At 39.0% G+C, this 25893-nt stretch overlaps 1 long non-coding RNA gene across 1 annotated transcript; it reads right to left on the bottom strand.

Moving 5' to 3' along the window:
- Positions 1–1523: 1523 nt before the first annotated feature.
- Positions 1524–20234, bottom strand: LOC143274154 (uncharacterized). Its single transcript, XR_013052586.1, has 5 exons — positions 20033–20234; positions 8776–8975; positions 6114–6215; positions 5362–5634; positions 1524–1807 (listed from the first exon to the last, which is right to left on the bottom strand). It is a non-coding gene; the product is annotated as an uncharacterized LOC143274154 (long non-coding RNA).
- Between the last annotated feature and the right edge of the window lie 5659 nt (positions 20235–25893).

Genomic DNA, 25893 nt, shown 5'->3' with positions numbered 1-25893 from the left:
TAGAGGCAGACAAACTCATGTTTAAAGTTTTAGTTAACACTCAATAATCAATGAATTTGATTTTTATCTGCAAAATTGACTATAAATTAAATACAAAAATCTAGAATAAGAATACCCTGCCGGGCGTGGTGGCGCACGCCTTTAATCCCAGCACTCGGGAGGCAGAGGCAGGCGGATCTTTGTGAGTTCGAGGCCAGCCTGGGCTACCAAGTGAGCTCCAGGAAAGGCGCAAAGCTACACAGAGAAACCCTGTCTCGAAAAAACCAAAAAAAAAAAAGAATACCCAGGAGTATGAATGCATCCTGCCAAGTACGGAAATATAAAGTTTCAGTTGAGTTCTTATGCTGATAGTTGAGGAACACACTTCTTAAAACAGAAAAGAAAGTACAGAAATAGCCTCCAGTAAATATGAAAGAATAGCATAAAATGAGATTTGCAATTCAAATCAATGAAAGAAAATGGATTAATTAACAAACAGTGGCAGACAAACACAGACCAATTAAGGCCAATTTACCTCACTTCTTGCTCTAAAGTAAAATCTAATAAACAATGATTTATGAAAATGTGAAAATATTAGAAGAAAAAGTCTGAGGGCTCAGAAGGCATAGGAGAGTGAGAAGATGACATCTACAGTGTGTTCTAAAGGGGAATAAACAAGACCAAGGATGCAGCTTACTGCCAGAGAGCTTGTTCGGCGTGCACAAAGCCCTGGGTTCCATCTCCAGGACTGCATAGAACTGGGGATGGGGCTACACACCTGTAATCCCAGGACCTAGAAATGAAGGTGGGAAGGGCAGAAGTTCAAAGTCATCTATAGCTACATAGAGAGTTCAAAGCTAGCCCGGGGTATGTGAGACTCTGAAAAAATACGTGAACACAAACAAATAAAATATGGAATAAACATAAAATGAAAGAGGCAACACACAAGAAAATCTGTTTTTAGCATATATGCCTCAAAGGAAATTATTTCTAGTTTTTCATTTATAGCTAAATATTCACTGATGGCAATAAGAAAAGAAATATAAACACATAAAGGACCACAAAAGAAACAGTGAAGATTAAAAAAGAGAAATGATTTTAAAAATAAAATGATTGACTAAGTTCACAATTAAAGATATGTATATTAAAATAACTAGGAGGTAGGATTTCTCACGGAGCAGCTAGGAAGACCATAGATTATACAAGTCCTGGCACACGTGGAAAAACTGGCTGTGCTGTTGGATCTGTTGACAGCCCAGATTTTGCTTGTAGTTTGCTGTCATTGTCCATCCATATGTTAAAGGCACGGTCTCCCTGACCCCAGCTATGCTTCTAGTCATCATCTTTCTGCCTTAAAGCTAGAGTCTGATTCAGAAAATACAATCTCTGTTAATTTAAAACATTTTGAAGTCCTTTTATCTTTCATTCATAACCACATTCCAACACCCACCACCTTATTGTTTAACCAAATCAGAGATGTTCTCCTGAGATGCAGGCCTGGAACTGTGTTGAGCTTGGAGTGAGAGAAGATGATGGTAGTTTTGGAATTTTCTTCCAACTCAGGAACTCAGCAAATTCTGAGTGGCAAGAGCAGCTCTCTATTAAATACCTGGGAGATGGAGATTGGCCTAGGTGCCATATTGCTTTCAGCCTCCACTGGCCTTCACTTATCCAGGTACACAGCTGTATTAATTACTTTTTCACTCCAGTGAAAAGCCACTTGAGGAAAGAAGGGTTTATATTGGCTCACAACTCCAAGGGATGCAGTCCATCATGGCAGGGAAGGCAGGCATATCAGCAGGGCCAGAGGCAACTGGTCATCTTGTATCTGCAGTCAGGAAACAGAGATAAACGCTGGCACTTTGCTTGCTTCTTCCATTTTAGTCAGTCCAGAGTTCCAGTCCACAACATGGTACCTGCTACAGTTGGAGTGGTTCTTCTCACCTCACTTAATCTAGAAACTCTCACAGACATGCCCAAAGATTTGTCTCTTAGGTGAGTCTAGATCCTATCCAGTTGATAATAAATATTAGCCATCACCACATCTTATCTACATAGCTAAGATAAGGACATCCCAGGTCCACATGAAAAATGGTGGATTCCATGACGGAAGAGAGCCAGGGAGTTAGGCAATGCATTTTCAGTAAGGGAGACAAAGATCATCACCTTCCTACAGTAGCTAAGGTCTAGAGACAGCTCAGCATCCCCTTATCTTAATCTCCAGGTCAATTCAATTAGCTGCACCCTGGGGAAAATTTCTTTCTTTAAATTTATATAACTTAACATCAAAACCTAGAAGTCAGCAGAAGATAAATTAAGATTTATGAAAGTATTCTTGTAATCATCCTGAAGAATAAAGACAGATAAGCTGAGCATCTCTTTTTTCCTGAATCCACACAGGAGCAAAACTCTCCCAGCTCAAAACCGCTCAATATGATGGACTGCGTATATGAAACAGATTAGATAATTCCCATTTGTGGGTGTCTGGATACTATTTAGGACACCTGCATCTAGAAGATCTGAAAACCCATCAGGCACTAGCTTAAAGAAACAAGAATTTTACAGCTTCCTGAAAGAAGAATAGAGTATAGGGCAGGCCCTAGGAGAAGCTGAAAGATGGCCTCTGTGATATTAGAGCCTGTGATCATCTTCTCAGGCTAAATGAAGGCAGCCAGCTCACAGGCATCATGCCTGTGAAAGGAGGTGGGGGGACCAGACTTGTATTTCTGTTTAACATTGGAGTAATCTTTCTCAGAATTCCTACTAACACTGTCCGCTGATGCCATATTGCCCAGAGATCTGCAGCTCTATTCCTAGCAATCAACACTCTGTGTGGGGATGAAGGGAAGCTCCCAGAGTAAACTAAGTCTGAGAAACCACCTTCCAAGAAACTGTCCTTAAATCACAGTATTCTAAAAACAAACAGGAGCTGGAGACTGTGGCATGCATCTGTAATCCCAGCACACAGCAGGCTGAGGCAAGTATAAGGCTAACCTGGGCTACATATGGAGAGCCACAGTGAGACTTAGGGCGACAATGAATACATTAAAATAAGATACAGTGATGCATAAAAGCCAACTCAAAACTGTGTTTATCTTACCTTTTATATCTTCCATTCATGTATGCAAAGCTCTTGTCTAAAATTATGAAAATTAGTGCATTTTTCTTTACTCTGGTACATTAACTCTTATAAACACTTTATAATTTTTCTCTGTAATAAGCCAAGTATTTATGAAATTCTGATTCTTTTTATTGATTTTTAACCAAAGATACCAAGATTTCTAGCAAATTCCTAGACATTAGTCTGGCTAAATATACAGAGAGTCTCACAGTTGACTCCCACCACAACCTAATTAATAAACCTCTCATTTAAGTAAATCATAAGATTTTATTAATCAACATTTTCATTCACCCTTTTTGAAGGAGGCTTTCAGTTTAGGAGTTTTCCACAGTCTTCATTAATTTCAGAAGCTCAGGACTGATGAATCCCAGTAATTTCAGGGGGAAAAATCCCTCCATAAATTTATTTGACTTGTGCTGATTGAAATCTATTGGTTTTTAGAGGAAATGTCTGTTGGTTCCAAATTATGTATATTGTTCAGGCTCTGTATGTATTTTCCAAGGGATTTAAATGAATTTGAATCAGCTCATTAGGTTGTAGACTCGAGCTGAACATAATGACTCATTCTTAAATTAATATGGTCGACCCTGAAGTTCTCCTGTCTAAATCAGTTTAATTATGGGAAGATCCACGCTTCTCCAAAGGATGGCCATGTTCAAATGAATTTCTCAACAGTTCATTAGGTAATGATGTCATTACGTTCCCTGGGTCAGCAAATGCGTTGCTACTTGGCTTTGAAAACAGACTGACTGGGAGCAGATTAACAGGTGTTTTCTGTGCACTTGATGTTCATACATGCACAAAAAGGAGGTATTATCCTGGCGTGAAGTGTTCCTATCAGGGACATGGCAGCGTTCCACTTCCAGCCCTTCCCTTCTGTTTTCTGAGCTGTGCAGTCTGTTGGGACACAATTTTCCAGAGGCAGTTGAGGTGTCAAATACTTTACAGCATCTTTCTGACTTGACCATTAAGAACAGATCCTAACTGGACTCTAGCTGATTCACAATATAAAACTCACCATTAGAAAGAACACTGAGTCGTGACTGATACTGAAACATGGTGGTACTTAATGCAAGGCTGTTTCTGGAATTGGGAGCCACACACATGATCACAGCCTTGAGGCATGGCAGGTGAACAATCCTGCATGTGCCCCTCACTGTTCTTGAACTCGCTAACAATCAGCAATAACAGAATGGCAGACTGAGGGATGAGGATGCTGAGTGTTTTAGCATATTGATGAGTGGCCTTTAATATCAACCTGTCCCATTTTCCCTATCAATTTTGTAAATGAATACAATTGTGTCACTTCCCAGTATTGTCTGTTGTGAGTAACCCTGAAGGGAACATGGAATACAGATTTTTCTTCCAGGGTTATGGATGAAACCCAGAGCTGCACATTTCTGGGCACGCAGCATCCCACCCTGAAGTGCAAACCTCCTCACCCCTGGGCGTGTTTTTGTAGGGTAATTTTTAGTTCACTGTCATAGGTGCCTGTAGGTGAGACGATTAGATGGTCTCTAGATTATTTTTGACTTTTAAGGGAAATTTACACCATTTTCCACCACAGTTATATCATTTACATTCTTATCACCAGTGAAGGTGTTTGCCATTCTTTAGGCTAATGCTTGAGTATTTTGGTGTTTTTTTTTTTTAATAACAGTTATTCAGACTTGGACAAGACTTATCATTTTAGTTTAATTTACATTTCTCTGATCATTAGTGATATTGGACACCTCCATCTTTATGAATGGTCCCTCTCTTTTCTTTAAATTTTATTTATTTATTTTTATGAGTATGGATATTTTGCCTGCATATATGTCTGTATACCAAACACATGCCCAAGGAGCCAGAAGAGGGCATCAGAAACCCTAAGACTGGAGTTACAGACAACTGTAAGCTTCATGTGAGGGCTGGAAATAGAACTCTGGACCTCTAGAAGAGCAGCCAGTGTTCTTAACCCTGAGCTGTCTCTCCATTCTGAGAGGACATTTATTATGTCCTTTTACAAAATATGTCTGTTCAAGTCTTTTGTGGTTTAAATATTTGATGCTATTGAGTTGCACAAATTGTTTATTAATTTTGGTCCTAAATCTTCAATTATTGTAAGCAGACTTTTCTTTCCCATCTGCCATTTTCCAAATAACTGACACAGAGACCTAATATTAGCTATAAATGCTTGGTCAATAGCTCAGGCTTGTTACTAGCTCTTACATTTATAATTAAGCCATATTTTATCTACAATTTGGCACATGACTTGGTACCTTTTCTCAGTATGGCTTGTCCATCTTGCTTCTCTCTGCATCTGCTTGTTACTCCCCAGACTCTGGCATCCTTCTTCCCAGTGTTCTGTGTCTTGCTGTCCCATCTATTCCTTCTGCCTAGATATTGGCCAGTCAGTTCTTTTATTGCCTTGGCAATGACATATCTTCACAGTGTACGAAAAGGTTATTCTATAACACATTGTCTATACAATTTATAAATGTTCCATCCCACTCTGTTGGCCATCATTTTTCTCTTGTAGATCATGTCCATTTCTGTAAAGAGACATTGTAGTGTGATGGACTGCCACCTGCTTGATTAGGGATTTTGTCTGTGCTATTGTCATTATGCCCATAAAATGTTATCAAGGACATTCTCAAAGAGATCTCTTTCTTTTTTTACACAGGTTTTATTATTTCAAGTCATCAATTAGGAATTTTTTCCTGTTTCTCTTTGATGAAATATATTCTTCATGCTGTAGTCTTCATGCACTCATAAATAGAACTGCCTTTTAAAGTTCATCTTCAGCTAGTTTCCTGCTGGTATATCAAATCAATATGCATTTTTCCCATTCAACTTTTTATTAAGAAATTTTTCATTCATTTTCTATTCAAATTTTGTATCTTGTAACTTTACTGAAATTTGTCTATTGAAATTTGTCTACTGAAATAAAGTCTCCCAGTATTTTGCTATAGTCTTTAGCATTTTTCATGGATATAATAATGTACTTACAAATAGACACAATTTTACTTACTTATTATCTATTTTAAATATGTTTTGCTTGAGTTCATTGCTATGGCTAGGACTTTGGATACAATGTTGAACATAAATCGTAATGTAGGCAACCATGTCCTTCCTGGAATTAGAAGAAAAGTTACCAGTTACCTAGCACTGAGTCTGATGGCTTTCTTCTGCTGAACAATATATTGCTCCAAGATACAAAATTTTGTCAATTACTTTTCTGGACCAATTGAGATAACCTTATGATATTTATATTTCATTCTACTAGTGTAACATACTACACTGACTGTGCTATGATTATTGAACTATCCTTGAATTCCAGGAACGAATCCCATTTCATCACAGCAATTGTTCATTCTAATCTTTTATTATACTTTGGTCTGTTGAAAATATTTTCATCTCTGTATATCAGAGATGCAGATATATAATTTTATTTTCTCTTATAGTGTCTTTGCATGCATTGATACTAGGGTGGTGCTTTCTGTTATTCAAGTTTGGATAGCCACTGAGAAGCATTTGTATTTTTTTTCTTTAAGTGTTGAAATTCAACAAAAATCAAATTAAAGCTATGGGTCCTGGAATATTGATTTCTGAGAAGTGGTTAGTACTATTAGTTCTGTTTTCTTACATGTTATACATTAGGCAGAAATTTAGAATTCTGAGCAAATACTGAATATACTATTCATTGCATGAGTCACAAGTATTCACTGATTTATCTCTAGTCTGTCTAACTTACTGGTGTGTAACTGTCCCCTTCAGATCTCTTATATTTCTGTTGAATCATTTGTTCTTTCTTCTCTTTCATTTATAATTTTTCTTCAACTGCCTCTCAATTTCCCTTTGTAATACAAAGTGTGTGTCAATTTTATTTATATTTTCAAAAAAGAAACAACTTTTTTTGTTCAATGAACACACACATATCAGTTTCTAACTCTCCTTTTTGTGTTCTGATCTTTATTATTTCCTTCCTTCTAGTTACTTGGATTTATTCATTCATTATTAAGTTCCTTAAGATATATCTTAGTTTTTTTCTGTTACTATGAGAAAAATACTCTGAAAATAAGTAAAATAGAGGAGAAGGGGTTTATTGTACCTCAGAGTTCCAGCTACCATCCATCACAGAAGTGAAGTCAAGGAAGCAGGAACTTTTAAGACAACTGGCCACATCATTCCCACTGTCAGAATGCATACATACAAATGCTCGGCTAGCTTTCTCTTCTCTATTACAGTCCAGAGCCAAAACTCCAGAGAATGGAGATGCCTCCTTTCAGACTGGGTCTTCCCTCATCAGTTAAAGCAATCAAGAAAGTTCCCCACAGACATGCTCACAGGCCAACCTAATCTAGACAGTCCCTCATTGACATTCTCTTTCTGATGATTCTAGATTACATCAAGTTGACCCCAAGATATAAAGTCAGGTAGCTCATTTGCAACTTTCTTTAAAAAATAATTTCTGTGCCTGTGAGTGTTTGTATATTATGAGCACCATATGCATGTGATGTCCTCATGGGCCAGAAGAGGGCGTCAGACGCCGAAATTGAAGTTACAAGTAGTTATGAGGTGCCATGTAGGTTCTAGGAACCCCTTCTTTATGTCTTTCTTTATGCTCCATGTAGATACTGAACACTATAATTTTCTTAGTATTATTTTTGGAGTATCTCCTAAATTTTGATATATATTCCCATTTTGTCTCAAGAAATGCTTGATTTCCCTTTTATATTCAGGCCCATTATTTAATTTATAACTAAGTTTGAGTTTTTCCAATTTTCCTGTACAGTTTTCAAAAATATATTTCTAGTGACATAGAATTATTTTTGAAAATGGTAATTCATATAATGTCATTATTATAAAGTTGATTAAGACATTGGGGGCCTAACAAATGATCTGTCATGAAAGTATTTTACTGGCCTTTTGATGGATGTACATTCTCTGCTGTTGGGTGAGGTTATCTGTATGTGTTTGTTAGAGCAATTGGTTTAAAATAGAGTTCCAGCTTGGCAGAGTGTTATATACCTATAATCACAGTGTTTTAGATTTTGGACAGGGGATTACAAATCCAAGGTCACCTTGTTCTACATGGAATTATTACCCTGTGTCAAAGAGTAAGGTGTTACAGCATTGTTCTAGCATACATACAGCCCTGGACTCCATCTCTAGCATTAAAAATCAATAGACAAAAGAATAAATAAATAAAATACAGTTCAAATCCAGTGTTTGTTGATTTTATGATTGGCTAGTGATTGTTCAAAGCACTGTACTCAGTAGTTCTTATTGCTACATATTAGTGTGTGTGCATGCATTCACACACACACACACACACACACACACACACACACACACACACACACCACATTTCTGCTTGTACATTTTTTCAGGAGCAGTCCACCATGACTTTTTGAGACAAGGTCTACTGGGTGGCCTGAAGGTTAGCCTGGCTAGTCAGCAAGCCCCAGAGATCTGTTGTTCTCTTAGTCCCTGGTACTAGCCCTGTAAGCGCATGCTATTGCAACCAGAACTTTGTAATGTGGGTTCTGGGGATCAAACACATCCTTACATTTTCAAGGGAAGCACTTAACCATCTGAGTTATTGCACTAATGTTAGTTTTCTATTTTGAACCACTCTACTATATGTGATTTAAGATATTGGAATATCCTGAATTTGACTTTATACTCACCCTCAGTAATGAACTTCACGTGTCCCTGTTTAAAAAATGACATTTCGTGTCCATTGCAGAGATCCTAGACCTAAACTTTCTGAGCACTAATTTGTCTTGGAGTGCACTGAAACTCTGGAGCCACACAGAGCATTTTTCATATGGAACAGGTCAGCTTAGGTGTGAAGTCTAGGCTAGGCTCTGGCAGAAGGCCTCCATGACTAGAAAAAGAGGTGACAAGAAGTTCCATGAATTTTCTTAAAACTGTAACTTTATTTTGATTAAGGTAATTGTGAATGTACTCTCTCTGCCTGACATAAAGTAAGGGATAATAAACCGGTCATGACCAGGAGGAGGGCCCATGTGTAATTTAATACCTTCAAAATTTCAAAATTGCAAATTATCATGACAATCCAACCTATAATCAATAATCTAAGAAAAAAATACAAAAGACCATAGATGCTAGAGGATATAAACAAGCCTTTAAAATCATTATACTAAAAAGATTAATAAAATCAGTAAGACAAAAAGGAAGAAATGTTCAACCATATATTAGCACTTATAAAAAACAAATTAAATGGATATTTTTGAGCTGAATAATAAAATGTCATTTTTTGTTTGCTGTTCTGGGAATGGAATCCAGGACCATGTGTGCCATTGAGCAATATCCTTAGGTAATATAGCTTAAAGTAAGACTTTCGGTCAGGCATGACACATGCCTTTAACCCCAGCATTCAAGCAGCCAAGGCAGGGGGATTTTCTGTGAGTTCAAGACCAGTCAGGTTTATATGACAGATGTTGTTGACAAGCAAGAGTTGCACAGCATGACCAAATCTCAAGAAAGAAAGAAAAAACAAATAAACAACAACAAGAAAACCCTTCAGTGGATGGATTTAGTATTAAATATAGGACACATTCATAAACACTAATTGTAAATATCAGATAATGTAGGATTAGTGAAATGTAAAATAGAGAAATTGAAGTACACCTGAGGCTTAAGAGAAAAAGGCAGCTAAAGGGCCAGTAAGGGACCTGGGGAGTTCTGGGTCAGAGGCACAGCACTGTAAAATCATATACCTAGGAAGCTGAAGCAGGAGGATGGTCTCCTAGGAGATTGGATGAGACTCTGCCTCAGAATAAAGTCAAAGAAAGTGCTGAGTGTAGAGCACCTGAATAGCATATGTAAGGACCCGGGTTTAACCCTACCAGAAAACACAAACAGAAACAAAATATCCAGAGTCCCTTACATGTACTATTCCTGTACCAGTGCATTCTTAGATGCAGAGAAGGGGATATAGTTAGAAGATGATGGCTAGATTCTTGCAGAATGGATGGGTAGATGGATGGTTACAAACACACACACACACACACACACACACACACACACACACACACACACACACACACACACAAATGCACTAGGTAGAAACAATGTATGTCCAAGTCATCCTTCAAAGACTCAAGGACAAAGGGAGAATCTTAGCAGGTGCCCAGTAACAAATATGTACCACATACTTAAAAAGACACACCACTTCCAAGCAGCAGAAAATAGGAAGTGACCTTAGAGAAAGGGGAGCTGGGAAATAGTAAAATTCAAAAATAATAAATCTTTAAAAATATGTGTGAAAAAAGTAGTTTAAAGTATTTTACAGACATGGGTTTTTTAAATTAAATTAATTTATTTATTTAACATCCTGACCACAGTTTGTCCTTTCTCCTCTTCTCCCATTTCCCTCTCCCCAATCTACTCCTCCTCTGTTTCTGTTCAAAAAGGAGCAGTCCTCCCATGGGTATCAACAAAGTATGGCATATCAAGTTGAGATTAGACTAAGAATCTCCCCTTGTATTAAGGCTGTGCGAGGCAACCCAGTATGAGGAATAGGTTCCCAAAAGCCAGCCAAAGAATTAGGGACAAGCTCCTGCTCCTACTATTAGGAGTCCCACAAGTAGACCAAACTACACAACTACCACATATATGTCAAGGCCTATGTCAGTCTCATGCAGACTCTTTGGTTATTGGTTTAGACTCTGTGAGCTCCTATGACCCAGGTTAGTTGTTTCTGTGGGTTTTCTTGTGATGCCCTTGAACCCTATGGCTCCGAAAATCCTTTCTCCCTCTCTTCAGCAGGATTCCCCAAGCCTGGCCTAATGTCTGGCTGTGGGTCTCTGCGTCTGTTTCCATCAGTTACTATAAGAAGGCTCTCTGATGATAATTGGGGTAGTCACCAATCTATGAGTATAGCAGAATATCGTTAGGCATCATTAAGTTGACACTTTTTTCTTCAATCATATTTGGTTCTATCATAGGTCTCTGATCCACTCAGCTCCTGGGTCCCAGCACTCCAGGCAGTGTGAGGGGTGGGTTCACCCTCCTGGCATGAGTCTCAGGCTGGACCAGTCATTGGTTGGCCACTCCCACAATCTCAACACCACCCTTTTCCTAGCACATCCCATAGGCCGGACAAACTGTAGGTTGAAGGCTATGTGGCTGAGTTAGTGTCCTGATCCCTCCACTGGAAGTCTTGCCTGGTCATAGGTAACAGCCAGTTCAGGCTACATATCCACTGTTGCTAGGAGTCTTAGCTGGGGTCATCCTTGTAGGTTCCTGGGAGTTTTTTCTTGCAACAGGTTTGTATGTGAACCTGAAATGCCATCCCTCCCCCATTTTCCAGTCATCTTTTTCAGTACTCTCCTCTTCTATTCATCCCTCAAAGCAATACCTCATGTTCCTATCCCCAACCACCTGAAGTCCACCCATGAGATCTCTTCTACTTCCCCTTCCCAGGAAGATCCATGCATTCCCTCCTTGGGTCCTCCTTGTTACCTGCTCTCTCTGGGTTTGTGGATTGTAGCAGAATTATAGCATGGTTATCCTTTACTTTACAGCTAATATCCACTTATAAAGTGAGTACATACCATGTTTGCCTTCCTGGGTCTGGATTACCTCACCCAGGATGATTTTTTTCTAGTTCCATCCATTTGCCTTCAAATTTCATGATATTGTTAATTTTAATAGCTGAGTCATGCTCTATTGTGTAAATGTACCATATTTTCTTTATCCATTCTTCGGTTCAGGGACATTTAGGTTGTTTCCAGTTTCTGAGTATTACAAATAAAGTTGCTACAGACATAGTTGAGCAAGTGTCCTTGTGGTATAATTGAGCATCCTTAGGATATATGCCTAAGAGGAATATAACTGGGTCTTGAGGTAGATCAATTTCCAATTTTCTAAGCCATGTTGATTTCCAAAGTGGTTATACAAGTTTGCACTCCCTCTAGCAATGCAGGAATGTCCCCCTTGCTCGACATCCCCTCCAGCATAAGCTCTTATTTGTGTTTTTGATCTTAGCCATTCTGACAGGTGTAAGATGGAATCTCAGAGTCATTTTGATTTACATTTCCCTGATAGCTAAGGATGCTCAATGTTTCTTTAAGTGTTTCTTGGCCGTTTGAGATTCTTCTGTTGAGAATTCTTTGTTTAGATCTGTATCCCATTTTTAAATTAGATTATTTGGTTTATTGATGTATAGATTCTGGAGTTCTTTTATTTTGGAAATCAATCCACTGTCAGATGTGGGGTTGGTGAAGTTCTTTTCCCATTCTATAGGCTGCCATTTTGTCCTATTGACAGTGTCTTTGGCTTACAGAAGCTCTTATGTTTCATGAGGTCCCATTTGATAAGTCTTTATTTGAAGTATATTTTGTTAGGTACTAGGATAGCTACACCAACTTGCTTCTTAGGTTCGTTTGTCTGGAAAATCTTTTTCCAATCCTTTATTCTGAGGTAATGTCTATCTTTGATGTTGAGGTATGTTTCTTGTATATAGCAAAAGTATGTCTCCTGGTTTTGTATCTATTCTGTTAGCCTGTGTCTTTTCATTGGCAAATTGAGTCCATTGATATTGAGAGATATTAATGACCAGTGATTGTTAATTCCTGTTATTTTGTTGTTGTTGTTGTTCTTGGTGGTGGTAGTGTATGGTGATATTTTAATTGTACTAAAATGTGATTTTATTTGTATGTTAATAAATTAAGTTGCCTGTGGGTCAGAGCTAACAGCAAGCCATAGCAGAAACTGGGTGGTAGTGGTGCACACCTTTAATCCCAGGTCTTGGGAGGCAGAGCTAGGCGGATCTCTGTGTGTTCAAGGATACAGCCAGCATGGAGACACATACCTTTAATCTCAATACCAACCATAGAAGACCTGGAGGTCTGTACAGACAGGCAGTGATGAGGAGGTCATGTGGTTGGGTTTACAACCAATGAGAAGGCAGAATAGAAAGTCTATAAAAAAAGACAAACAGATAAGTAGGTCTCTTGCTGAAGAGGACAACAGCAGCAGTGAAGGGTAAGGTTTTTAGCTCTGACCTCTTGGGCTTTCATCTCTGAATTGGCTATGTTTCTTATTTAACAAGACCATTCATCTACAGTAGTGTGTGTGTGTGTGTGTGTGTGTGTGTGTGTGTGTATGTCTCTCCCTTCTTTGGGGTTTGCTGGTGTGAGATCATCTATTGGTTGTATTTTTCTCAGTATAGCTAACTTCCTTGGGTTGGACTTCTCCTTCTAGTACCTTCTGTAGGGCTAGATTTGTGGATAGATATTTTTTTAAATTTGACTTTGTCATGAAATATCTTGTTTTCTCCATCTACAGTGATGGAAAGTTTTGCTGGATATAATAATGCCTGGGCTGGCATTTGTGTTCTCTTAGAGTCTGCAAGACATCTGTGCAGGCTCTTCTGGCTTGTAGAGTCTCAACTGAGAAGTCCAGTATAATTCTAATGGGTCTTCCTTTATGTTACTCAGCCTTTTTCCTTTGTAGCTTTTAATATTTTTTATTTACTTTGTATGTTTAGTGTTTTGATTATTATGTGGCAAGAGGACTTTTTTTGGTCCAGTCTATTTGGTGTTCTCTAAGTTTCTTGTACCTTTGTAGGCATGTCCTTCTTTAGGTTGGGAAATTTTCTTCTATAATTTTGTTGAATACATTGTCTGGGCCTCTGAGCTGGGTTTCTTCTCCATCTTCTATTACTATTATTCTTAGGTTTGGTCTTTTCATAGTCTTCCAGATTTCCTGGATGTTTTGTGTTAGGTGGAATTTTTTAGATTTAGTAATTTCTTTGACCAATTAATCTGTTTCCTCTATCATATCCTTGATGCCTAAGATACTCACTTCTACTTCTTGTATTCTGTTGATGATACTTGCATCTGTAGTTTCTGTTCACTTACCCAGATTTTCCATTCCAGAATTCCCTCAATTTGTATTTTCTCTATTGCTTTTATTTCCATTTTCAGGTCTTGTACCCTTTCCTTCACCTGTTTGTTTGTTTTGTTTCATTTTTCCCCTTGGCTTTCTTGGCATTCTTTAAGGGCTTTGTTGATTTCCTCCAACTTTTTGTGTCTTTTCCTCAATTTCCAATTTCTTTGAGGGACTTTTTTTTCATTTCCTCTTTGAGGACTTCTATCATTTTCATAAAGTTGTTTTAATGTCATTTTCTTATGCTTCAGCTGCATTGGAATGTTCGAGTCTTGCCATCATAGGATAGCTGGGTTCTGGTTGTACCATATCGCCCTTTCTGTTATGATTGTGTTCTTATACTGGCATTTAGGCATCTGGATTTGGGGTGAGTATAGGTTTAGATGTTGGTTCCTGTGTTTGACCTCGTTGGTTGAATGTTTTGTCCCTTGGCTTCTGTTTCCTCTCTGGTCTTCTAACCTAAGTGGCCAAGGGTTCTGGTGACTGTTGAGTCTTCAGTTACAGTAAGGTGTTTCTGTTGAGGTTTTGGGGGACTTGGGTTCCTAGATCTGGAAGGGCCTCTGGTAAAGCCAAAGTCTTCTTCCAAAGATGTAGACCAGAATATGGAGCCCAAGGTGGGGAGGTACAGGCTGGTTTTGTTGAATGGGCTTTAAGGAGTTATATCAGGAAGTGGGCAATGTCTTATCTGGGGTCCCTAGGATTAACCTGGCTTCCAGTAAAGCTACAGGGGCTGTGAGCTGGGATATGGAGTCCAGTGGAGGGGATGATGTTGGGGGAATGTTAGGCCAGATTTAAGGAATGTTAGTAGGAGATGGGTAGTATCTTACCTTGGGGCTCTAGTTCCAGCCTGGCCATCAGCAAAGCTTAAATCTTCTTCTCAAGTTGTAGGCAGGAATGTGAAGTTTAGGGGTGGGACATGCAGTCTGGGGTTGTTGGGCAGGCTTTAAAGAGTGTTATCCAGCAGTAGGTGTCTTACCTGGGGTACTTAGGACCAGTCTGGCCTCCAGTAAAGCTGCTGGGCCTATGAGCAAGGGAGAGGGCCATGGAATATACCCTGTGGGGATCAGGATCTGAAGAGTGGGGAAGCTCAGCTTGGAGGCAGGTCACTCACCTGCTCTTCAGATTGATGTGGTTTGATGTGACTGTACATGGGTTGGTGGAGTCTGCTGGAGTTGTGGGGAAGGGATGGCTTCAGGGAGGATGATGAGGTAGGAGGGGTTGAACCCTTGGAGTGGGTCTTAGAGGAAAAGAATCCAGGGGATGGTAGCAGTTCAGGTGGCAGACAGATCACTCACCTGCTCATCGAGTTTTTTATAATATAAGTTCACTCACCTGCTCATCAAGTTTCTTATAATACAAGTTTTTATAAGTATCAACTTACACCAAAGATTTGAAAAAGAAAAAAAATACTTTGCAATTATCAGGTACACAAAATAAAGTCACCATAAAATCATCCAGGTATGAAAGGAACTGATTCCATAAAAAAATTAATGATAATTTAATTTAGAAAATTATGTAGGATGAATTTGGGGGGCAGAAAAACACTTGCCAAGGATGATAGAAGAATACATTAAAAGACTTAACTATTTTGTTATCTACTAAAAATGTTTACTCTTTCATTACAAAACCTCCCAGAAAGAAAATTCTATATCCATATGTGGTGGTATTGTGTTCCCCAAAATATTGTGTACCCTAATAAACTTAACTGGGGTCAGAGAACAGAAAAGCCACTAGATACTTAGGATAGGCAATGGTAGCACACGCCTTTAATCTTAGCATTTGAGAGGCAGAAATCCATATGTTCAAGGATATATCCAAGCATGGTGATGCATGCCTTTAATCCCAGAAATCGAGCCTTTAATCCCAGGGAGTGGTGATAGAAAGCAGGAAGGTATATAAGGTGTGAGGACCAGAAACTAGAAGCATTTGGCTGGTTAAGCTTTTCGGCTTCTAGCAGCAGTTCAGCTGAGATCCATTTGGATATGGACTCAGAGGCTTCCAGTCTGAGGAAATAGGATCAGCTGAGAATCTGGCAAGGTGAGGAAGCTGTGGCTTGTTCTCCATCTCTGACCTTCCAGCATTCACCCCAATAACTGGCCTCAGCTTTGATTTTATTAGTAAGAACTTTTAAGATTCCTGCTACACCCATATGTCTTTAACCATGAATTTTCCCAAATATCCAGGGAAGAAGTAATTCCTAATACCAAGGAAACCCAGAGGAGAGAGAGAGAGAGAGAGAGAGAGAGAGAGAGAGAGAGAGAGAGAGAGAGAGAGAGAGAGAGATTGCCTCTGAAGTTCTTTATAAGACCTTGGAAATCCAATACCACAACTGCAGGAAAATATTCTGAGAAAGGAAACTTAAAGACTTAAGTCTTCTTAACTCCTGTAAATGCAGCACCATCCTCGGTGCAATCCTAGAAAATCAAACCCAGCCACACATAAATAGGATAATATATCACGAAAAGTGTGGTTTACTCCAGAAATATAAGGTCGGTTTAACATTTGGAAAAGCACATACATATGTTCACTAAAAGATGTGCACATGAATATTCAAGGCAGCAATATTCATAAAGCCAGTTTCAGAATTACCCAGAGTGCTACCCACAGTGGCATGGATAAATAAATTCACATTTTCTCGGGATACATTCCCACAGAGTAGCATGGATGAACAAGATTCTCACAAATGCAGGATGTGGCAAGAGAAGCCAGAATGGAAAAGTAGCCATTGAAAAGGTACTTTACAAGAAGAACAAGCCCCCAGACATAGGAATCCACGGAATAGAAAGTTTAAATAATGATGTCTGCTCTGGAGTGGAAGAAAGGTCATGACCAGAAGGAAGCGGTGAGGGGAAGGCGAGATGGGGGGTGTCTGTGCGATGGCACATGCCTGTGTAATCATCTGCATGCACATTTGTCTCAATACCAAATTAAGAAATAAATGTTTCAAATTGGAAAGGAGGCTAGCCGATAATGCTTCATTTCTGCACTATCTATCTAATGTTATCTAATTCGATTTAATTTAAATGTATATGTGTGTGAAATAGAATTAATAATAAAAATTTAGGACCCACCAGTCTATAGTCCTAGTGTAGAGTAGGGAAGACAGAGCACACATGAAAAAAAATACACACTCCTAGGTAAAGAGAAGTGAACACAGGCCTTGAAATGAAAACACGGGGAATAGGGAGATTGTGCAATGATTGAAAGTACTTCCCATGTAAGCATGAAGACTGGAGTTTATATTTCCAGAACCCACGTAAATGCCATGTGGGCCTGGTGGCCTGCTTGTAATTGCATACTTGGAAGGAACAGATAACAGATCCCTTGAATGAGACCAGCCATGTCTACAAACTCTGGCTTTCACTGAGAGACTCTGTCTCAATGCAAAAATGTGGAAGAGTGATGGAGGATGATTCTGGAAATGAACCTACAGCCTCTCCATTCACATGTACCCACATGTAAACACACCTACACACATGTGTATCCACATATGTGCAAAGACATGTGCAGATCTCTCTGTCACACACACACACACACACACACACACACACACACACACACACACAAATGAAAAAAGAAAAGAAAATGGAAAAGCATTCTGGATGCATGGAAATGTAGGAAGGATAGTATTGAACAACGAAGTTGGTGGCTGGGAACAGACTGAGAGCACATGGCTATTACTTCACCTATAGGCAGATGTAAGTGAGACAGGGGTTTCAAGGTCAGAATCATGAAGATATCTTCCTTTTGGTATGCCAACTGTGACAACTGACTGTGAAATAATACATTTAGGACATAGGAGCTGATCATGAACCACTGTAAGGAATCAGTCAAGAGATGGAGCCCCAAACAATACATACATCTGATGGGACTAAATATCAAGAATTTTGGTGTTGAGTTGTCAACTATATTCTGATATTTGTGTGTCTACTTGGATGTTCTACAAGTATGGATTCCTAGTTTTGACCCAGTTTAAAAAAAAGGGGGGGGGATCCGAAGTCTGCCCAGTGTGACAGTGAATACTCTTCATGCAAGCAGACAATTGCAATCCCCTGTGCACTTGACCCTTGAAGCATTTGGACAGTTTCAGAGCATTATGGGTATGTTTTCCTACACAACCAAAGGTATTGACTGCTCTCATTTTATCTCATGATAATTAAAGTCATACATGTGCCCTGAGAGAAACTGATCATTCCTTTCCTACATCATGTTGCTCCCTACTACACGAAGATGAGAATACATAAAGCCCCTGCTCTGCCCCTTCCTTTTATTACAGATTTCAGTGTATTGTCATCACCTGCTTAACTATAAATAATGCAAATTCACCACAAACCAGACAAGGCTGAAGCTAATAGAGAAAACAATAACATTAATTGAACTTCTTAGGTCATATGCACCCAGAGGTGTGTCTGAACAGACACAGGCTGGGTGTATGAGCATACCTGCTAAGGTGCACATACTGGCAGAATATACATCTTCATGTCAGAGGGTACAGTGTTCATCACATTAAAGAGAAGGATTCTTATGGCCTTGACAACTTCAATATTTCATAGATAGACCAGCATGTGGACCTATATTAATGTTGTCTTTATTCTCTCCATAGGCTGTATTAACCCAGCCTGGTTCTTGGGCTGCTGAGATGTATGGGACCAGTTTTGTTGTGGTGAAGTGGAACATCAGGATGATGTATGAAAATCCATTACTGAATTTATGGAGACAAGGATGAGTTAAGTCCCTGACATTGTGACCATGGGGTTGACCAATTCAGGGTGTCCATTCTACCTCTGGGATCTGGACAGGAGGATTTCTGTGAGGATCCATGTGATGGGAAGTAAGATTCCTAGAATCTGGGAGAAGCTAGAGAATGTTTACAGTTTAATAAATTACCCACAAAATAATAACCCAAACTGTCAAAATGCAAACATCTAGAGAACTCTGTGTATGAGAGCCCCTTTGCTTCCACGGCCTGTGTAGGCAGCAATCAAAAACAAAAGGAAGCATGCTGCAGCAAGAAAACCCTCCCTTGGAAATGATGACTTCTGCAAAACAAGCGACTTTCATCTAGATAATTAAGACAGCCATCAGAGAGCTGTGTGTTGGTAATGATAAACATTAAACACTGAAGACTGCTTTCTTTGGTCCATTTTGTCTTTTTCACAAAATTACAGGGGGAAAAAGAAACTGTAGTTTTCTAATTGTTGAACTCCTTACAAATATAGCATCCTTTCAAATCATTCTTGAAATATTACTTTAATTGCCTCAAATAATTGAGCTGTTTTGCATATACAAAGAGGATATTACTGTTTGGCTGTGATGTAACTTCTATCTTTTGTTGAGATGAAGGAAAATCCCCACAATCAAACAGTCACTGATTAGATAATTTAGTGCTCATTCCAAATTCCAAATCCTGCCATTATTAAAGTTTTGTGGATTAGATACCAGTAGCTGTTATGTATTATGAACTTTCTGATGTCTAGTATTCTAGGAAGTCATGGCAATGTATTCCTTCCCTCCTGCTTTGCCTCTGTGTCCTCTGCTGTGTCTGCTGTCATACAGAGTGGAGTTCTGGTCGATGCCTTAGGCCACATGGCTGGACTGGGTCTTTAGTTCCTTTTACACTCCAAGGAAACTGGAAACACATGCATTCTAGAATATCTGTATTTTCTCTAATTCTTATGTATGTGTGTTGCAGAAAATAATCTCTGGAGTTACTACCCAGGAGCCATTGACCTTGACTTTTTGATCTTCCTTTACCCTGTAGGTCACCAGATAGTCTAGGCTACCTATCTAGCAGGCCTTCAGAATCCACCTTTCTTCTTCCCTAGTGCTGAGATAAAAATCTTTGCCTCTTTGTCTGACTTTTATACATAGGTGTTGGGAGTCAAAGTCAGGACATGTACTCACACTGAGCATCTCCCTAGCCCACCTTCAACTCCTTCAACTTGTAAACCACAGGTAGATAAAGCATCATTTACAGTACTGATTTTTTTCACTATGTACATTTTTGCCTATGATTTTAAGTACCTGACAGATGATGTGATGTATAGTCTGTTTAATACAGATCTTCACACCATGAGCAGACATGGAAAACCATATAAAAGGTGACATGATGGTGCTTCTGCTGCTGATAGTAGTGGTGGTAATGATGATGATGGTGGTGATGATGACTGTGATGGTGGTGATGATGCTAATAATGGCAGTGATGCTGCAGCTGCTGCTGTTGCTGATGGTGTTGAAAATGCTGCCAGTAATGGTGATGTGCTGGTGTTGATGCTGGTTATAACAGTGATGCTGCTGCTGGGATGATGATCCTGGTGATGAGGTTCAGCTTACATTATAAAAACTATCTCTTTGTAAGAAGTTAATAATTCCCAGATGCTTTTAGAATCTGAGCATGCTGTAAAGGATTTACCTCATCACCAAAAAACAAGTTCATGGGAGAAATAATAAAGACCACATGATAATTTATGTAATAAAACCTAATTCAAATACTAAATTTATAATATGCAATTAGGTTTATGGAAGCTGTTCTTGAAGTTCTAAGAATCCTCTGGGATCCTGCAAATGACACTTTTAACAAGAGATTATGGCCAAGTTCTTTATCTAAGCATCATGTCCTGATCATGTTCCATCTGCTGTCAAAGCAATGGCCCATAGAGGGAAAGACAGCAGCATATAGAAGCCAGTTAATAGTGTGGATGCTGGGTGAGAGGGAGAGGAGTGAGTGAAGGACAGGGACCCATATGGCTACAGTCAGAGCCTTGGCAGCTTTTCCATATGGGTTTAGAAGGTCAGCAAGGTTGGTGATTTGATCTGTTGGCAGAAGGACAGCTCTAGCTTTTATCTACATCACAATTGAAAACAAAACAAAAGAACACTGCTCTCCCTTTCTTGTAATGTCAAATAAAGTCACTGGTGTTGCCTTCTACTTTGCCTGCACTTTTTAAAGAAGGTAATTTGCATACCCGGGTGTGATGGTGAATTTTATTTTGCATGGCTTGTCTAGATAAAGATATTTCATATGTCAAATTGTCATTATATCTAATATCATCTGTTTAATATGTCCAAGAACATAATTTTTTATTTTATCAATTTGCCTATGCATATTGTCTCATTATCTTAATACAATACTGTTTGGGAAGTCTGACTCCTAAATAGATGATGGGAATACAATTACCCTGATGAAATCTGGTTTTGATAATCAGAAAATTTCCTAAATGTATTTATGTTCTGCTTTGTATAATGAGTCATTAAAGGAACAGAAAGATTGTGTGGCTTCTTAGCTTTTCTCTTTTCCTTCATAAGGATTCTAGAACTTACTTTGTTAGCCATAAGTTGCTGCTAATGCAGTGTGAGGAGGGAGGGAGGAAAGCAAAGCTGAAGACCCAATGCTTAGGATAGTTAATCAAAGTCAGGGAAGGCTTGACTATTTTATTTGCTTTTAAACAGGGATTTACTAAACATGTAAACATCACTATAATGCCATCATTTCCTGAAATGTATGTGGTTTAATCACTTTCTTTAGATAGAATTAAAAATGATACTTGATGGAATTGTAAACTGTTAGAGGTGTGACAGTGGGAATAAGTGGGTTACTGGCTGTCCATCACCTTATGGAAACATTTATGCACAAATTAAATAATTCCGCAAGGCAATTCCTGACCACACGCTGTGTGCCAGGCACAGAGTCATAGGCAAGAGCACAGTGATCATGATCACAGCCCACATTGTAGGTGGCCTCATCTTACAAGAATTATAATTCTTTATAGAGAGGCAATTGGAACTGACATAAGCATGGTCAAAGCTGAAAAGCAACACCTTGGCAGCCAATCACAATGATTCCTTGGTCTCCATTAATAAAACTTGATTTGCTGCCAAACACATGCAGATATGTGGGTATTACAAACCTGTTACATTCAAAAAGGCTTAAATGTGCTTTACTTGAATCAACATTTGAGCCAGATACAATTTATTCCCTACCCAATGCTTCTCTGGTTGCATGAAAAACATTTCATAGATTCAGAGGAAGAAAGATAGAGATGAATTAGGAGTATAAAAAAAAACTACTATATATTATCCTTGCATTGTATGGACCTTAGAATCAGAAGAATTGATAATTGAAATCCCTGTCATTAATTCAGAGTTATGTGACTTAGAAGTAAAAGGCAATTAAACTATTAGAGACTCGTTTTTTATATTCATAAGATGAGTAAAATGAAAGTTATGCCATACAGTGCTTGAAACATTGGAGCATGTGTCCTGTGCATGGATATTATGAAAATATAAAAATCAGGATATGACAGATGCAGGAGTCCCATAGAGCAGAGATACAACTCAGCATTTTCATCCTCTTGGAGGAATGCTCACTCTTGGAGGGGGGGGTCATTAAAACTTTGGAAAGTAAACAATTCCCAATACCAGGAAGTCCCTAAAATTTACAGGATTTACAACTCCCATTCCTAAAGCTATGTAAGCAGTGGGACTATGGGAAGAAGAGACCCTCAGATTTCATCAGCAGAGCTGCTTGCAAGTCACATAGGGTCCCCCAGGAATAAAGCTTTTGTGTCATTATCCATACTGGGGTGGGCTTCTGCCTTCTCCCCCAGGCCATCTTCTACCACTTCCTCTGAAAAGGTATGACCTCCCATGGGCATTCAGCTGAGGCAGGTCCAGAGCTTGGGATTTTCTAAGAAAATCCTTTACTAGTAGCCTCAAACACACCATATGAAAAAAAAATCCCCTCTACTGTTCACAACCAAGAATAAACTATAAACACAGCAGGCCTGGAAGGAATTTCAAAAACCACAGGCTAGTTCCTGTTAATAATGAAAAAACAAAGACCACAAATACAAAAGCTAAGAGCATTTTCCTCTAAAAGGGTACCCAGGACCACAGATCTTTCTACACTGTGAAAATGTGCCTAAACCAGAACTGTATTCAAATGCAAGCAGTATTTTTTTTAATGAATGAGATTTTAATTTTACTCCCATATCAATAACTACATTTAAATATTTTAGGTAGATTTCAGCCCCCCATGGATTTTATGTTGCTACTTTAAAAAGTAAACAGGAATTCAAGGACTAAGTTAATTGAGCTAATTGTGGGATTTTCTCCACCAAAGAGAGCGAGCTCATCTTTCTACTTGTTTTATCAGCAGAGTTTGTGTTTTGAAGATGTAGGGATTTTTTGAATGTCTGTTTTTTGTGTGTTTGTTTGTCCATTTTGAAGGTAGAAGTCATTTGGAGTACAGCCGTGCCTCTCAGAGGCACCTTCCAAATGACTACCTCTGCCTCTTGATATTGACGTTGAAAATGATATAGGCACAAGGAATAAGTTTAAAGTTTACTATTAATGGAGTCTTCGTGAAAATTTATCCCAGCAATAGATTGAACAAGACATGTAAAACCATCACTGGATGTTACTAGTAGAGTTTAAGTATTCACTTCTATAATTAAATCAGAATTCCTCGGTATGTCAAGCAAGGTCCTCTGTGTTATACTACTGATTTTCAACTTCACATCTGTCTGAACTTTCAATTTCTCATAACTTCTACTTTTTAGAAAGTAATAAACCCTGACTGTCTGTCACAATATCTAACCCTGCATGTCTATATTGTTACCCATACTCTTTTTCTAATCTAACAAATGCCTTCTTCAGATTATCTGATGTGTGTGGCAAAAGCAGTGTGTATTTCCAAGGAGGAGAGAATACAGTCTTCTGGTTATTGGTATGCAAAATTAGGCTTCATAAAATTCTTCGTTATTAACAGCAACATAAAAGGAACATTATAATTACTGAGTGAGGAATGGGAGGGTAGTCAGCTTTGGGTGTGGAATGAGAAGGCTCAACTACATCCTTCTGTCCATCTCTCATGGGATGTTTCAGTTCCAACAATGAGATTCAGACACATTGAGCAGAACACATGACTTGTTTGTTGTGTACTTCTTTTAAATTTTATTTTATAATTTAATTTTTCATATCAGCCATGGATTCCCTTGTTCTCCACCCCCCCCCCGCCTTCTCCCTATCCCACCCCTCATTCCCATCTCCTCCATGGCAAAGACTCCCCTGAGGATTGAGTTCAACTTGATAAATTCAGTCCAGGCAGGTCCAGTCCCCTCCTCCCAGACTAAGCCAAGTGTCCCTGTTTAAGCCCCAGGTTCCAAACAGCCAGCACATTCACTGAGGACAGGACCCGGTCTGACTGCATGGATGCCTCCCAAACAGATCAAGCTAATCAACTGTCTCACTTATCCATAGGGCCTGATCCAGTTGGGGGCTCCTCAGCCACTGGTTCATAGTTCATGTGTTTCCATTCATTTGGCTATTTGTCCCTGTGCTTTTTCCAACCTTGGTCTCAACAATTCTCACTCATACAAACCCTCCTCTTTCTCGCCAATTAGACTCCTGGAGCTCCACCTGGGGCCTGGCTGTGGATCTCTGCATTCGGTTCCCTCAGTCATTGGATGAGGTTTCTAGCACAACAATTAGGGTGTTTGGCCATCCTATCACAAGAGTAGGTCATTTCAGGCTGTGATGCCCTGCAACTGAAGAATGGATAAATAAAATATGGTACATATACACAATGGAATACAACTCAGCAGAAAAAAAAACAATGACATCATGAGGTTTGCAGGCAAATGGATGGATCTAGAAAAAAAACATCCTGAGTGAGGTAACCAGACTCAGAAAGTCAAACATGGTATGTACTCACTCATAGGAGGATACTAGATGTAAAGCAGGGATGAATGGACTGTTACTCACAACTCCGGGGAGGCTACCTAGAGAGCAGGACCCCGGGAAAGACACAGGGACCGCCCAATGACAGAGAAATGGATGAGATCTACATGGAAAACCTGGACATGAGTGGAGATAATGAAGGGCAAGGGTCGAGGGAAAGGGAACTTGGGGGAGTAGGAGATCCCAGCTGGCTCAAGAACAGAGGCGGAGAACAAGGACTAAGAGACCATGGTAAATGGAGACCACATGAGAATAGGAAGAAGCAGAGTGCTAGAGAGGTCCACAGAAATCCACAAGGATACCTCCACAACAGACTACTGGCAATGGTCGAGAGACAGCCCGAACTGACCTACTCTGGTGATAGGATGGCCAAACACCCTAATTGTCGTGCTTTTTTTTTTTTAATAGGAGAGAACATTTAATTTTTCTAAAGTCACAAGAAAGACCTTATTAGATTCTCTAGGACAAAATTGTAACTTACATACTCCATTCATGGAACAAATACTGACATTTGATCTCCCCCAGTCTAGTCAGGATGAATTTATACTGTGGTTATAGCATATTCTCACTGCTGGATCTTATTGCATCTTTGACATGAGTGAATGCAAGTATGTTTGTTGTAATCTTGAAATTTCAAAATTGAGATCCAAGGATATTTTATGTCTTTCTTGGTCCTAATTATTTTTTTAAATTTTTTAAAATTAAATTTATTTTAATTGTTTTTCTGAGAATTTCATATAATGTGTTTTGATTATATCCACAACCCACTACTCCTCCCAGATGTACTTCTGCTTCCTTTGCCCCCAAACTTCATGGTTGGTTGTTTGTTTTTACTCATTAAGTCCAATTTGTGTAGCTATGTATTTTGGATGTGTGGCCTTCCACTATGATTTGGCTCAATTCCTAGGAGATGACTCTTAAAGAAAAATGACTCTTTTTCTCTCCCAGTATCTAAGTAAAAGCTCTTTGGATAGGGGTGGGACTTCACACCCACCTCCTCCTCCATGTTGAGATTTTGTCTGTCTTGAGTTTGTACAGGTCTTGTGTCTTCTCTCACACCCACAATGAGTTCCTAAGTGCAGCCTTTTAGGAAAGTTAATTATAGATTCTTAAGTTTTTCTCTGAAGGACCTATCAAGAGATAAT

Source organism: Peromyscus maniculatus, chromosome 7 (assembly GCF_049852395.1).
Source record: "Peromyscus maniculatus bairdii isolate BWxNUB_F1_BW_parent chromosome 7, HU_Pman_BW_mat_3.1, whole genome shotgun sequence".
NCBI lineage: Eukaryota > Metazoa > Chordata > Mammalia > Rodentia > Cricetidae > Peromyscus > Peromyscus maniculatus.
The sequence above is the reverse complement of the archived record's forward strand: the minus strand, read 5'-3'. Positions and strand labels throughout refer to the sequence as shown.